Raw genomic sequence first — 15,990 nt, 5'->3', positions numbered from 1 at the left:
TTATTGGTGTATTTTAGGAAGTAGGTCTTCGAGTTCTAGCTGTTGACTATGAAACAGGTGTCAAATGTTAGGTTTAGTCTGCACACTCCTTTCTTCCTATTCTCAGAAGGCTTACAGAGTGGGTTTGTTTGTATTCTGGATAACCCTCAGGTAAGAGGTAAACACCAAGCCCAAAGGGCAGAGGATCTGTCTATAGCTACAGGGTAAAAAACTAGACATACGGTCTGGCTTTTTGAAACCACAGAAATTCAGTGGTGTTTTTTTGTTGTTTTTTTTTAAGATTTTATTTATTTATTTTTAGAGAGAGGGAAAGAGAGGGATACTTTGATGGGTTGCCTCTTGCACGCCACAACTGGGGACCTGGCCTGCAACCAGGCATGTGCTCTGATCAGGAATCAAACCGGTGACCTTTCGGTTAGTAGGCCACAGCTCAATCCACTGAGCCACACCAGCCGGCTCTCAATGCTTTTTGTAAAAGTAGATTTAAGCACTCTTACATCATAATTTTAAGTCCTAATTACCCTAAAGCTATAGCTACCTGAGTGGTTAAGCTCTGAAAAACCAAGGTAGACCCTTACTGCCATGTCAATACCTGATTTAAGTCATGGGTTTTGCAATTAGCCAAGCAAGGCAATGCAATTAGCTTCTATTTGGGGAATTGAATCTGTATGGGTTCTTAGTACACAATTCATATTGATCGACATTCAAATCTAGGAGCTCTTAGTGCCTCTACTTATATAAGGATGTTGAGATTATGTATTGAAAGAATTGAGAAGCAAATTCTATTTCATATTGCAGAAGGCTCATCAGTTTTTGTGGTTGATAAAGAAATAATGTACCTGAAATGTTTCTAATATCCTTTTTTATAGAGTGCCCTAAAATGACTTTGTGTATATAGTTACTGAATCCCTTTTTAATAACATGATTTTTTAATTTTTTTCAATTTATTGATTTTTTAAGTATATTTTATTGATTATGTTGTTTAATAGTTCCAATTTTTTTTCATTTGCTCCCCTCTGCCCAGTACTCTCCTTCCATCCAGCAATCCCACCCCCTCTTAGTTCATGTCCATGGGTCATGCATATTTTGTACCAACCGATTATGCTTCTTAGTCCCTGTGCCATTTCCCCATTTCTCCCCCTCCAGCCTCCCAGCTGATAATCCTCCAAATGATCCCCATACCTATGATGCTGTTCCTATTCTGGTTTGCTTAGTTGGATTTTGTTTTTATTTTTTTAGATTCAGTTGTTGATAGTTGTGAGTTTGTTGTCATTTTAGTGTTCATAGTTTTGTTCTTCTTTTTCTTAAGTGAGTCCCTTTGACATTTCATATAGTAATGACTTGGTGATGATGAACTCCTTTAGCTTTACCTTGTCTGGAAAGCACTTCATCTGCCCTTCCATTTTATATAATAGCTTTGCTGGGTAGAGTGATCTTGGTTGTAGGTTGCTTTTCATCACACTGAATACTGCTTGCCAGTTCCTTCCTACCTGCAAAGCGTCCTCTGAGAAATCAGCTGATAGTCCTATAGGCAACCCCTATAGGCAACTCTCTGCCTCTCTCTCTTGCTGCCCCGAGGACTCTGTCTTTACCTTTCACCTTTGGCATCTCAGTCATAATGCATCCTGGTCTGGTTCCCTCTGGGTCCAGCTCGCCTGGGACCCTCCATGCTTCCCAGACCTGTATGTCCATCTCCTTCACAAAATTTGGGAAGTTTTCCTCATTTTTTTCAATTTTTGCTTCCTCATTCTGCACTGGTTGACTGTTCTTTCTTCCTTATCTTCCAAATCACTGATTTGAACCCCAGTTTTCTTCCCTTCACCATTGGTTTTGTGTGGATTTTCCTTTGTTTCAGTTAGCATAGCCTTCACTTCTTCTCTTATGCGTTTGCCATACTCAGGCATATCTGTCAAGCCTGTGAGCATCTTTATCACCAGTGTTTTGAATTCTGCGTCTGTTAGGTTGTCTATCTCCTCATCTGTTAGGCTTGCTATCTCCTCGTTGCTTAGTTCTCCCACTGGAACCTTGATCCGTTTCCCCCTTTGGGCCATACTTCTCTGTCTCCTCATTCGACAGACTCCTGTGTTTGTTTGCCTCCGTGTCCCAGGTAGAGCCCTCACTCCTGTTATGTCGTAAGGGGCGGAACCTTAGGGATTCGTCAGTAATGGGCAACCTGTTTCACCAGGTTGTGGTGCTGTATGTGGGGGAGGGGTCCACTTGCCCAGCACTCACTCCTTTTCCAGGCACTTCTCCCACTTCCGTATGGGACTGGCGCCCCTCTAGCTGCTGCCCTGGCCGTCATTCCCAGAGTGGGTGGGTTTGCGGACATTCTAGGACCATGTGGGTCCTTTAAATAAGTGGACTCTGCTGAGAGACCTGCAGTTTCTGCCTCCATCCCAAACCTCACTGGTCTGCACAGTCAGAAGCAATGAGGCTTGATTTTCCCCCAGTGCTGGGACGGTGAGCTGCTAGGTCCGGTGAGGAGCTGGGAACGCTCCCCAGGTGTCTCTCCTGATTTTAAAACGTGTGACTGCGCTTTCCGCCAGCCTGTTGCTGCCACCGCTGCTGCCGCCACCACCACACCATGTCCTCTCTGTCCCAACTCCACCCCTCCTACCTGTCTGGATGAGTTATTTCTTTTTTATATTTTTGTTTGCTGAACTTCCACGCAGTTTGATTTTCTAGAACTTCTGGTTGTCTTTAGTTTTGAGGTAGTTGTATTCCTTCTTAGTGGTGGAGGGAGACGCAGCATGTCTGTCTAGGCCTCCATCTTGGCTGGAAGTCAATTTATTGATTTGAGGTGGGGTGAGGAGTGGCCGATTTGTTGTTCTACTTATATATGCATGCATTGGTTGATTCTGGTATGTGTGTATCCTGACTGGGGATTGAACCAGCAACCTTGGAGTATCAGGATGATACTATCCAACTGAGCTATCTGGCCCAGGTGATGACAAGGATTTTAATTGATACTTACCTAGAAAGTTGGCTGTTAATGTTTACTTGACCTATATATGAGATTAACCTCATTTTGAACATGTAAATTGAGGACAGTTTTTAAATGATATAAAAGTGATTATAAGTCAGTTTAGGTGCCTGGCGATTTTGTCAAATTTGTTACAGTAGCCATCTTGGTGGGCTTTTGAGGGGGCGATCAGGGGTGGGAGACAAGCTAAGCCAAAATAATGAAGCTGTTAATAAACCTTTCTACTCTTCACTGAGTGTTTTATACATAATAGCATATAGGTAATATTTGCATTCAGGCATATGCACTTAATACACTGTCTGGAAAAGCTTTGACTAAATTCACGTCTTTACAATTTTTTCCCAGTCAGTGAATGCTATTGAATACTTAGATGAATAAATATACAATGGCTTTGGCATGCAATTCCTCCCACTTTGTCCTTTTATCACACACTAACAGATCATAGGATGAATTAATTGTCCACGTAATTAACTTGCAGGTGGGGTAGAGATGCCAGATAAAATACAGGACCCCCAGTTCAATTCCAATTTCAGATAAACATACTGAAAATGTATTTGTTGTTTATCTGATACTGGAATTTAACTGGGCAGCCTATATTTATAGGTGCTAGATCTGGCAACCCTAAGTGGGGGAGAAGCAGAAGACTAGCAGATATGGGCACAGTTGTGAGACTTTGATGCAAGTAGAATGCGATGACAACAGTAGCCTTTACTAAGACAGAAATACCAAAAGTGCAATGTTGATTTTAGAGTCCAACCCCTTTTCCTTTGGAAGCACGTTAGAGAAAACAAAGCTTACAAATAGCAAAATTTAACAACGTATTATTTAGGGATATATTAAATTTCAAAAATGAAAAGGTAAGGGAACAATAAATTAAATTTGGGCTAGTGGTTCCTTCTAAAAGAAAAAGCAGAAGATGGAATAAGAGCACACAGCAGCTGCGCTACTCTTGATTCTGTTCTCATTCTCAGGTGACATGATGAGTCACAGTTAATTTCATTTATGTTTTAGAATTACACTTGTACTCTTGTGCATATTAAATGCAGAATAACAGGCTAAAAATTAAATTAAAACATAGGCTTTAGTAAGAAAATTAGCCAACATGCAAAGTTTCATTGCTTGTACTTTAAAAAATAAACCCAAAATTCAAAAAGTCAAGACATTTATTTCTTCCTTTTTTTCTCCAGATTAACCTGTTTAGTTCTTTATATTGTCTTCTTTGTTTCTAGAGTATTCACAAAATTGGTTTCTCTCTTTTGGCTATGTTCTATTTTATCAGTGTTTCTTTTAAAATGTGGTATGCCAATGGTACACAGTGTTCTTTTTTTGGTACAAAATATTCTTAATTGTGCTCTTATCAGTAAGGAGTAGAATAGAATTTACCACTCCCCTTGCCCTGGACATAATAGTTCTGTTAATTCAGCATAAGATCACACTAGCTCTCTTGTCAGCCATATCACAGGTTTTTACTCTGAGCAATCAACAAAAATACCTAAATGTTTTCATGCGATTTGCTGTTAAGTCATTATCTCACCAATCATGCATTTTACATTTATCCTACTACATTGCATTCTGTTAAGATTTGTCACATTGTTCTAACCTTATCAAATGTTTGTGGATCCTGTCATCCAGTATACTCCCTATCCCAACTTTGTGTTCCCTATTGTGTCATCTACAAATTTGATAGTTATTCCATTGGTGTCCTCATTCAAGACATTAGTAAGAACATCAGGTAGGATAGAGCACAGGAGAAATTATTTGGTGTTTCCTTATGGCCTTCCTTTGAGCCATTAATCAGCACACCTTGGATAATGTTCTTACACCAGTTAAAAACATACCTAAGTATATTCTAGTCTACATCTCATTGTTGTCTAAAAGTTTCTCATGAGAGAATTATAAAATTTAGTACTTAAATCTAGATTTTTTTTTTGTTTGCATGTGTACAATCTAGGGTGCGGCAAAAGTAGATTTACAGTTTTTCATATGGAAAATAATACAATAATTAAACCTACTTTTGTCCCACCCTGATTATTCTAGGCCAATAACCCTATCTAGAAAGGAAATTAGGTCCATCTTGCATGACTGGCATTCTATGAATGCTTACTGACTCTTAATGAGTATCTTTTCCCCCCAGGACTAGGGTCCTTAAACTATTTAACAGTATACATAAGAATTTTGCTCGGGATTGACACCAAGTGAATCTGTTCATAGTTTGTACCATCTACCAGCTTTACAGTGTTGATTTTTAGAATGTTTATTTATCATCCTCTTCCATTCTCCCTGATCCTTCAAATATTTTACATAGGGATTGAGCTGTGTAAATTCTCAGAGTATGCTGGGATATAATTTGCTTGGAACAGGAGAACTGAACTCATTTAGATTAGCAAGGTACTTTAATTGCCTTGAATGCTTTGGGATTCAGTTTCCTCATTCTTACATTTTGTTTTTTGTTTTTCCCTGTCTGGTTTCAATATCAGTAATTTTATTTGGAAGAAAAAGAGTTGAAGCAGCCTTTTAAATTATCGTATTTATCCACTTTCTTTTTCTTGTTCTTGTTCTGAATATAAATTAAAATAAAAATTTTGTCTCTGGTAATTTGTTTAAATCCTAGCATATTCTAGGAGCTGTCTTCCTGATACTGTTCTGATAGATTTTTGCAGTTTTCCTTGGATATGTGACCTTTTCATCCTTCTTAATTTTTTCTGTGTGTTTTTATTTAAACTTCTTCTTATGACATGTCATCATGGAGATGCAATCAACAAAATTCAGACCATAAGAAATTCTATAGGATGAACAACCTAGTTTCTTTCTTTAAGACTATTTTTTAGAGCAGTTTTAGGTTCACAGCAAAATTGAGAGGAAGGTACAGAGATTTCATATATATCCCCTTGCCCTCAGGCATTCATAGCCTCTCCCGCTTTATCAACATCCCCCATCAAAGTGGTACAGTTGTTACACTTGATGAACCTACAGTTGACATATCAGAGTCCCCCAAAGTCCATAGTTTGCCTTAGGGTTCACTCTTGGTTTGAACAAATATATAATGACATGTATACATCATTATAGTAACAGACAGAGTAGTTTCATTACCCTAAAAATCTTCTTCAGGATAAACCTTGTTTCTCAACATATGAACTACAAGAAATAAAAGATCAAGGGGAACCTATTGACTGAAAGAGCCATATTAACTGAAATGGACCTTATTTGGGTATTGATTGAAATGAACCAACTGTAAGAAATTTGAGATAATCCAGGAAATGTTGACTGTATATAATAAGGAATTATTATTGATAATGGTACTATGGTTATGTCTTAAAGAGAACTCTTTTTTAGATACATAATCAAATTTTATGGGTAAAAATAAAATAATTTCTGGGATTTGCTTCAAAATAATCTGGCAGGGGAGTGAAGGAAGGGGTATTGATATTGACCATTACTGACCATGATCAGTATGTTTTACATGTGGGTTCATAATATTATTCTCCTAATTTTCTATATGTTTGAAATAGCCATAATTAAAAGTTGGCCTCAAGATATTTTTTATGGACATATACATTGTTATTGGCAGATTCAGGACTAAAACTCAGATACCCTGATTCCAGCTCGTGTTCCTTTACTATGTAGCTAAATTTACAGCCCTTCTACTTCCAGATGGATGTCAAGTTTCCCTTTCAGTCGCCGGGACTCCCAAGACTTCCCTGGGAAATTTGTGGTGGTACTTCTAGATAATCAAGGCTTTAATAAATGGCCAGTTTCATTTGACTGGGTACCTGTCCACCCATGTGAAACCATGAGCAGATATTAGAATTGTTAGGGTAAATCAACAGGCTGCATGGATTGTTACAATCAGCAGAGATTTGGGTCCTCGTTCTAACTTGGTCTTTGATTTTAGCATAAGCTCTAAGAGGTCAGGGATTGTGTCTGCTTTGTTCACTGCTTTACACCCAGTGCCAGCCTAGCACTCTGCTGGTACATGGTAAACTCAGTAGGTAAGTGTTAAATTATGGATTCATTTAACCTTTCTTGGCCTCATTTTCTTCACATGTGAAATGAGAATAGTCGGTCTAAATGATACTTAAGTTTCCTTCAAACCCTAAAAAAAATTATTCTTCCCTGCTAATTTTTTAAAAATTCTTTTAGGATTTTGAGAAGAATTACTGAACATCTTTAACACTAGGTAGTATGCTCACTTCTAGCACCTGTGACAGAAAACCCACAACTGTTATGTTGCACTCCAAATAGCCTACTGTTATCCATTTTCTGTTGGGCTGATTTTATTTCCATGAAGTAAGTGAATACTGTTCTCAACATTACTAAATCAGAGAGTCAGGTTTAAAAAGTGTCAAAGTCAAACTATATAAGAGGCTTAATAAAATGTGTTGCTTGCATATTTGTACTTTTCACTGAAATTGTATTGATTGCAGTATTATGTCAGTTTATAAAGGATTTGACATTTTCCTTCTGACTGAAACTTGGTGGGCAACTTTTGGGTAAGTTACAGTTATTGTCATCAGATTCAAATCTCAGTGACTAAGCACCTGCCTTTGGGCCTAATGACCTTATTACTCTGATGAAATTTTGCCTCAGGTCATCACTGGATGTGGTCAGATTTTATACAAGAAAAATGATTCCTATGCTGTCCTGTAAAATCACCAAAGCAATGTTTTGAAGCCATGTAAAAATTTATAAATAATGAATATTGTGCAGATATTAAAGTATCTTGCTATCAAACACAAATACCCTAGCTGCAAAAGGAAAACTCCTATAATTTTTAAAATGCTAAATAGATAAGGACTGGAGAAAACATCTGTCACACATTATTTTATATTCAGGCATAAGCTTTGTTAGTGTAAACTTAACATAGTGAGTGTATGAAAATAATTTTCTTACAGAAAACAATATAATGCATTAAAATACAGTATTCCCTCACTTCGCAGATATTACATTCTAGACACCTCCCGCCCGCGATAGGTGAAAATCTGCAAAGTAGCAACCTTACATTTATTTTAGTATTTATATATATTTTAAGGCTCTATAAGCCCTTCCCACACACTTATAAACCGTTCCCAGTCCCTTATTAACCTTTTCCACACTTTTATAAACCTACTTATGTTCTTAAACATATTCTACACTCTTAAACCTACGTAACTTTAACAACATACGTATACAGCACCACAAAATCCCACAATATAGCGAAAAATCCACGATAAATAGTTAAATATATTTTTTAAAATCCCGCGATACAGTGAGGCTGTGATAAGTGAACTGTGATATAGAGAGGGACTACTGTATTCTATCTGTATTGAAAGTTGCTGAAGTACAGATCTGAAAATTGTTTTTATATTCAAAACCTATGTGGAAGCCATACTTAACATAATTTTAGTATTTGATCTATAAGCCATGTGTTTTTTTTTTTTTTTTTAAACAATGCCTGTTTAAAGCACACTTTATTTTGAAGCTGTTTCAGGAATTGCTTCTTTTTCATGTTTAAGTTTAATAGTACCATTCATAGATACTGTCTTCAATTCCCAATACCATGCTGGAAAATCAAAGATTTACTGTGTTTTTAATTAGTATTAATATGTTGAAAAAACTTTCATGCTATTAGGTAATCAAGGAAGCTTAGCCCTTTAAAGTTAAAAATATGTTAAACTTTGTAAGAAGCACATTTATTTTCTAAATTAAACTTCTTGATTACCAGATATTTAAATGTGTCAAAAATATTTGTTTTCAAAATACTCTGATAAAAACTTTTGAAATGGAAAATGAAGTTTTGAAGTTCTCGTTTTGGTTTGTTAGGTTTTATGACTGACAGTGACCAGAAGGGTGCAATTAGAGGGATCAGGAGGGAAAGAAGGGGAAGGGTCTAGTCAAGGAGCATGTATAAATGACCCATTAACAGGGACAACGGGGTGGGGATTGAGTGTGGGAGAGGGGGGCGCTGGGCGGAGGAGAGCTAAGGGGGAAAATTGGGACAACTGTAAAAGAAAACAAAAAAGCAAAAAATACAAATAAAGTAAGGAATACCATCAGTACTTAAAGATTTCTCACTTGTGTGAGGTGTACTAAAAGTTATTTTAAGTAGGCATTTGGACCTTTTCATGGAAAAATTACTCGCCTTAACTTGTAAAAATGAGGAATCTAATTTGCTCAATTTAGTATCTACAGAAGATTCTGAAGGAATATTTTTCTAGTTAACTAGAAGTATCCAAGCATTACTGGACACTTCTGGGCGTGTGTGTTGGATTATGTCCATGTTTTTAGGGGAAATCGGAGGGTATAAAATTTAGACCATTAACCATGGTATAAATTACATCTTCACTCCCAAAGTAATTAAGGGTCTTAAAATAAAATTTTCTAAAATTACAAGAACTCTACATTCTTAAAAGATAATTTACTTATTTTTTAGAGAGAGGGAAAGGGAGGGAGAAAGAGGGAAAGAAACAACCCAGGCATGTGCCCTGTCTGGGACTTGAACCAGTGACCTTTTGGTTCACAGGATGGCCCTCAATCCACGGAGCGTACCAGCCTGGGCTAAAATAACAGAAATTGAAAACCCTTGCTTACGGGTCTTGCAGCTACTTGGTAGGGAAAGCCAAGAGTAGAGCTTAATTTTCTTTCCTTTTAAAAAAGTCTTTATATATTTATTTTATTTTAAAATAATTTTATTGATTATACTATTACAGTTGTCCCTATTTTTTCCCTTTCTCCCCTCCTCCTGTTACCCTCTCTCCCTCCAGCAATCCCCCACCCCAGTTCATGTCCATGGGTTGTACATAAAAGATCTCTGGCTTCTCCTTTTCCTCTACCACTGTCAACATCCCCCTGTCCACTCTGTACCCACCAATTATGCTTCTTAATCCTTGTACCTTTTCCCTTATTCTCCCCCTCCCCCACCCCACTGGCAACCCTCCATATGATCTCCATGCCTATGATTCTGTTCCTGTTCTGGTTTGCTTAGTTTGCTTTTGCTTTTTATTTATTTATTTATTTTTTTATTCATTTGTTGATTGTTGTGAGTTTATCATCATTTTAATGTTCATAGTTGTTGTTTTTTCTTAAATTAGTCCCTTTACCATTTCATGTAATAATGGCTTGGTGATGATAAACTCCTTTAGCTTTACCTTGTCTGGGAAGCACTTTATCTGCCCTTCTATTCTAAATGATAACCTTTCTGGCTAGAGTAATCTTGGTTGTAGGTCCTTGCTTTTCATCACTGTGAATACTTCTTGCCAGGCCCTGCTTGCCTGCAAAGTCTCTTTTGAGAAATCAGTTGATAGTCTTAATAGGAACCCCTTTATAGGTAACTGTGTTCTTTCTCTTGCTGCTTTTAAGATTCATTCTTTATCTTTCACATTTGGCATTTTAATTATGATGTGTCTTGGTGTGTTCCACTTTGGGTCCAACTTGTTTGGGACTCTGTGCTTCCTGGACTTGTATGTCTATTTCCTTCACCAAATTACAGAAGTTTTCTTTCATTATTTTTTCAAACAATTTTTCAATTTCTTGTTCTTCCTCTTCTCCTTCTGGCACCCCTATGATTCGGATGTTGGCACGTTTAAAGTTGTTCCAGAGGTTCCTAAGCCTCTCCTCCTTTTTTTCAGTTCTTGTTTCCTCTTTCTGTTCAAGGTGAAGTTTTATGTCTTCCTTTTATTCTAAATTGTCGATTTGAACCCCGGCTCCCTTCCCATCACTGTTGGTTCCCTGTACATCCTTCTCCATTTCACCTTGTATAACCTTCACTTCTTCCTTTATTGTATGGCCATACTCAATCATTTCTCTGAGCATCCTTATCACCAGTGTTTTGAACTCTGCATCTCATAGGTTGGCTATCTCCATTTTGTTTAGTTCTTCTAGGGTTTTGATCTGTTCTTTCAGTTGGGCTATACTTCTTTGTCTCCTCAATTTGACAGCCTCCCTGGTTTGCTTCTTCATCCTAGGTAGAGTTGTCACACCTGTTACATTGTAAGGGGCAGAGCCTGGTAAGGGGTGGAGCCTTAGGTATTGTCAGTGCTGGGCAACCCATTTCACGGCTTTGTCGTGCTTTTTGGGTGGAGGGATCAGAGAGGGAACAATGCTGCTTACTCGGCACTTGTCTCTTTTCCATTTACTTCACCCACTTTCTGTGTGCAACTGGCACCCCTCTAGCTGTTGCCTTGGTGATGGTTCCCAGAGTTGGTGGGTTTGTGTAAGTTCTAAGACCGTGGGGGTCCTTTAAACAGACTCCTGAGAGATGGGCAGTTTCTTCTTACACTGCACCAGGTCCCACTGGTTTTCACAGACAGAAGCAATGAGGATTATTTTCCCAGCACTGGAACCATCAGCTACACAGTCTGGCCTGGGACTGGTATCACTCCCAGCTTTTATCTGCCACACGTGAATGTGGGACTGCCCGTTTTGCAGGCACAGCTGATGCCTTGCCAGCACCGGCTCACCACCACCACACCATGTCCTCTCCGCCTCGACTCCCCGTCTCCACCCCTCCTAAGCATCTGGATGAATATTTCTTCTTAACTGCTTGGTGTCAGACCTCAATACAGTTCTAATTTCTGGCAGTTCTGGTTGTTTTTTACTTTGAAGTAGATGTGATCCTTCTTATGGTTGTGCGAGGATGCAAAACATGTCTACCTATGCTTCTATCTTGTCCAGAAGCTAGAACCTAATTTCCTTTACCTCTGGTCTCTTGTTCCTTCTGTCCCCAAACTTGAACATGAATATAGTCATGCACCAGTTACCAACAGGGATAGGTTTAGAGAAATACATTGGCAGGTGATTTCATCATTGTGGGAACATCACAGAGTGCACTTACACAAACCTAAATGCTATAGGCTACTGCACACCTAGGCTATATGGCATAGCGTGTTGCTCCTAGGCTAGAAGCCTGTACAGCATGTCATTGTACAAAACAACGTGAGATTAAATCAAACATAAGAGAAAATGATGCAAACAAAAGGTGCAGTAAGCATGACATGTAAGATGTTGATGCCAGCAAAATAAGGCATACTGTTTTTCAGCAAACCTTTTATAAGTAGGAAGTACACTAAAACAATGATAAATGTCTAGTATAGCAAATAACATAAACCAGTAACAGTTGTTTATTATCATTACCAGGTATTATGTACTGTACATAATTGTATGCACTATACTTTAAAGGACTGGCAGCACAGGTTTGTTTACGCCAGCATCACAGACATATGAATAATGCACTGTGCTAGGTAGGCCCTTGCGGTAGAAAATTTTCAGCTCCATTATAATCTTATGAGACCACCATCCTATATTCAGATCCTCATTGATGGAAACATCATTATGCAATGGGTGACTGTAGTTGTTTTCTTTAGACAGATAATCACTCTGAAATAATATAATGTTATTATCTCTACTTTGAAGTTAGACTGAGTTGCAGAGAGGAGTTGAGTGGTTGTCTAGGGATACGAAAGATTGGTGACAGCTCACTTACTTGGCAGCTACTTCTATGGTAATGACGATTCTCTGATACAACTGGAAATAAGAAATAATCACTTAAAACATCCTCTGAAAAAAAATTTTTTGAAGTGCCATAAAGTCATGTACAAAATTTCTCATGGGAAAATCTCACTCAGAATCTGAATTCTTTACCATTCAATTCCATTTCTGTTTTTTTTTGCAGGAAAATATTTATTTTTTAATATATTTTATTGAATCTGTTGGGTTAATTGGTTCATTAAATAGGTTTCAAGTGTACAGTTCCATAATACATCATCCCTATATTGTGTGTTCACCACCATAGCCTAGTCTCCTTCGCAACTCCATTTTTTTATTAAAATATTTTATTTATTTAATTAGAGAGGAGAAGGAAAGGAGAAAGAGAGGGAGAGAAACATCAATTGGTTGCCTCTCACACGCCACCAACCGGGGACCTGGCCCACAACTTAAGCATGTGCCCTGACGGGGAATCGAACTGGCACCCTTTTACTTTGCTGGACAGTGCCCAACCCACTGAGCCACAGAGGTCAGGGCCACATCTCCATTCCTAAAAACCTTATTTCCCATGCCCTGGCTGGTATGGCTCAGTGAATTGAGTGCTGGCCTGCGAACCCAAAGATTACCGGTTCAATTCCCAGTCAGGCCACATGCCTGGGTTGCAGGCCACGTCTGTAGTTAGGGGCGTGGGAGAGGCAACCGATCGATGTATCTCTCTCACGCATCAATGTTTCTCTCCCTCTCCTTCTCCCTTCCTTCCCTTCTGTCTAAAATTCAATAAATAACTTTTTAAAAAAACCTGGTTTCCCAGCATAATGCAATTCAAAAGCAAAAATTAGAGCTGGGGGGGCAGAGGGGAACAAAGCCAGTTGTAAGAAGTGACCATAAATAGAGGAAGGAGATGTAAAACTGCAAAACACAGACATTCCAAGCATAGTAGCCTAGGGTCCTGTAGTGTGAAGGCAAAAAAACCCCCTGCACCTTAGGGTCCCTGGAGGTTATTAAAGTATTAAAATACAGTGTAGTATTTGAGCATGATAAATAGTCTGAATTAATAAGAAAAGGAAAATTGTATATCCTTTAAGAAAGTATTTTCAAGGAAAAGTTTACTGAACAGCAAGGCTTAGCCTATAATGTAGTTATTTACAAGCTGCTTTTGAAATTTGAAATTCAAAAACAATTGAAATAACTTTCAGAAGTTTGGCACTCAAAGAGAAATTTCATCCCTGGAAATTTTATTTATGGAATATTTCATTATTCTATTCCCTAGTGGCACCAAATCAATGAGGCATAAATTGTAGTTTTTAAAGGCAGATCAGGAGTCAGTGCCTTTGACTTTCAATCAGTTTAATCCAACCCAAGAAGCAGCACTAATTGCCTTTACTTTGGTGTTCATTCGTAGCAGCCCTTGTAATATTTTCATAGCGATCATCTTTTAAGACCTTACCCAGAAAGGAGGCAATATTGCAAATTACTTGAGAGAGGGAGCCCTAGAGTCAGACTGCCTGGAGTCAAATTTTGGCCCTACTGTTTGCTAGCAGTACAATTTACATTACCTACTCTGACCCATGCCTCAGGTTTTCATTGTGTAAAATAGGGAAGATAATTACCTATCTCATAGGAAAGTTGCGAGATCTAAAGCTAAAGCAAGTCAAAGCTTAGCACAGTTTTTGAACCCTGCTTAATAAATGATGGTCATTGCTTTATTAGTACAAGACCGCTATTAGGAGTGCTTCCTGTAGAAATACTAAATAATGATTTATTGTTTCTTTCTGTGAAATGAATTGTTCTTTTCTCATCTTTGCACATGATACAAATCACTTTAGCTAACTTTGCATAGTGTAAACATGTTTTTACTTTTTACTAGATGCTAACATTCTATAAATGGATAAAAAATATATCACAAAAAAATTCTGGTCTTACACATTACCCTGTTAGAGACAATTTTAGACTTATTTAGACTGGAAGAAGCTATAGTAGTCTGAAATGTTTTACTATCTACCAAGTGCTTAACAGTTCTGTAACATTTTAAATGTGTTTTGACATGAGTGTCTTTTGTAATTAGTTTTTTGTTTAATGACATCTCCAAAAACAAGCAGCAACCCGTGTTAATCACCAGCTCAATATAGTCTGGCTTTTTTTCATGTTCCCTGTTGTTAAGTGGGCTGGAGATTGACGGGCTTTAGTATATATTTTCTGTGTTCCAGAAATTGATCTCAGGCTCCCCACTACTGACAGACTACCAAAGTGCCTTGGACAAGCTTAGTGAAGTTCATCATTTGAGTTTCAATGGAGCAATTCAAAGCTGCTGAATAAACTCCGACCAATTATGTGTGCTTCATGTGCTGTCTCACTTTATCATCGTAGTTGTCCTGTGAAGTAGGTGGTTTTACTCCCTTTTACAGAGGAGAAGACTGAGGTCTGGAAAATTTTTTTTGGTCAAGATCACACAGAGGGGAAGTGGTGGAAAGTTCCTCTGCTCGAAAACCCATGCTCTTGTCACTACGTCCGCTTGTCTCAAAAGGACGTAATAAATTACTCTTTGTAGTTTGCACACAGCTATATGTAAATCCCCACCAGAACCAATCTGGAATATTTCTATGTGTGTCAACAGTTGGTCCGTAACTTAAATCCTGTGAATCAACAGTCAGAAAGTGCTCATTATAGAACCATACAAGAGATAAATGTGACTCCCTGTTCTGTTTTTTGTTTTGTTTTGTTTATTTGGACAGACATCTAAAAAACCTGGTCAGATTTCTCAAAATGACAGACATGGGAATGGAGGATTTTTTTTTCTTCCCTTCTCTACCTCATATGGAGTTTAAGGTTTTGGTTTTTTTTTTTTTTTTAATCTTATTTCCTCTTACCTCTACACTTCTTTGGGAGGTGGGTTTTTCCCCCCAATTGGCATTTAGAATATGCCATGTAGAAATTTGAGCCCCTTCAAGGTTTTTGTTTTTCTTATTTTTGTCTTGTTTTCATTGCACTTGTATTATTGTAGATATACTTTGTATGGATTTTTTTTCTTTTTTAAAACTCTTAATACCCTTGGTACTGATCATCTGTATGAACATGATTTTGTGACTTAGCAGTATATGTTTGCCAGAGAAGCCAAATAATTGAGGATATAAAAATTTTCCTTTCTGGTAATTATCCTATGTTAATATGAAATTATATTGTCCAGGCACTGAAATTAAATGAGCAGCACCATTTTTATACAGCTACCTTTTTTAAACAATCCTTAAAACCACCCCTAAACTAGAACTGTGTCTTATTCACCTTCATACCTCTAGTTCCTGGTACATAGTAGGTATTCCATAAATGTTTGTTGAATAAAGGGATTGATTTTCTGTTAAATGGCAGAAGTAACTTTTCTCACAGTTATGTTTTGATTAAAGGTCAAGGATTCCTCTACCAAATATGGATTACTCCATTTGGCATGTGAAGAACATGGTAGTAGGACTCAATGCTTTTCTTGGTTCTGACCCTAAATATGTGACTTCGGGGAAAGTCAATCTCTTGGCACCTGTTTTTTGTTTCTTTGTTAA

The 15,990-nt window shown here is 37.8% G+C and overlaps 1 protein-coding gene across 1 annotated transcript in view; it reads left to right on the top strand.

Moving 5' to 3' along the window:
- The window catches only part of WDR44 (WD repeat domain 44), an 89,412-nt gene that overhangs the window by 13,789 nt on the left and 59,633 nt on the right, over window positions 1-15,990 (top strand). The gene's annotated exons all lie outside the window — the stretch shown is intronic.

This window comes from Furipterus horrens, unplaced genomic scaffold, assembly GCF_987537825.1.
Source record: "Furipterus horrens unplaced genomic scaffold, mFurHor1.1.pri manual_scaffold_17, whole genome shotgun sequence".
NCBI classification, from domain to species: Eukaryota; Metazoa; Chordata; class Mammalia; order Chiroptera; family Furipteridae; genus Furipterus; species Furipterus horrens.
Note: the sequence above shows the minus strand (reverse complement) of the source record. Positions and strands in the feature narration are given on the sequence as shown.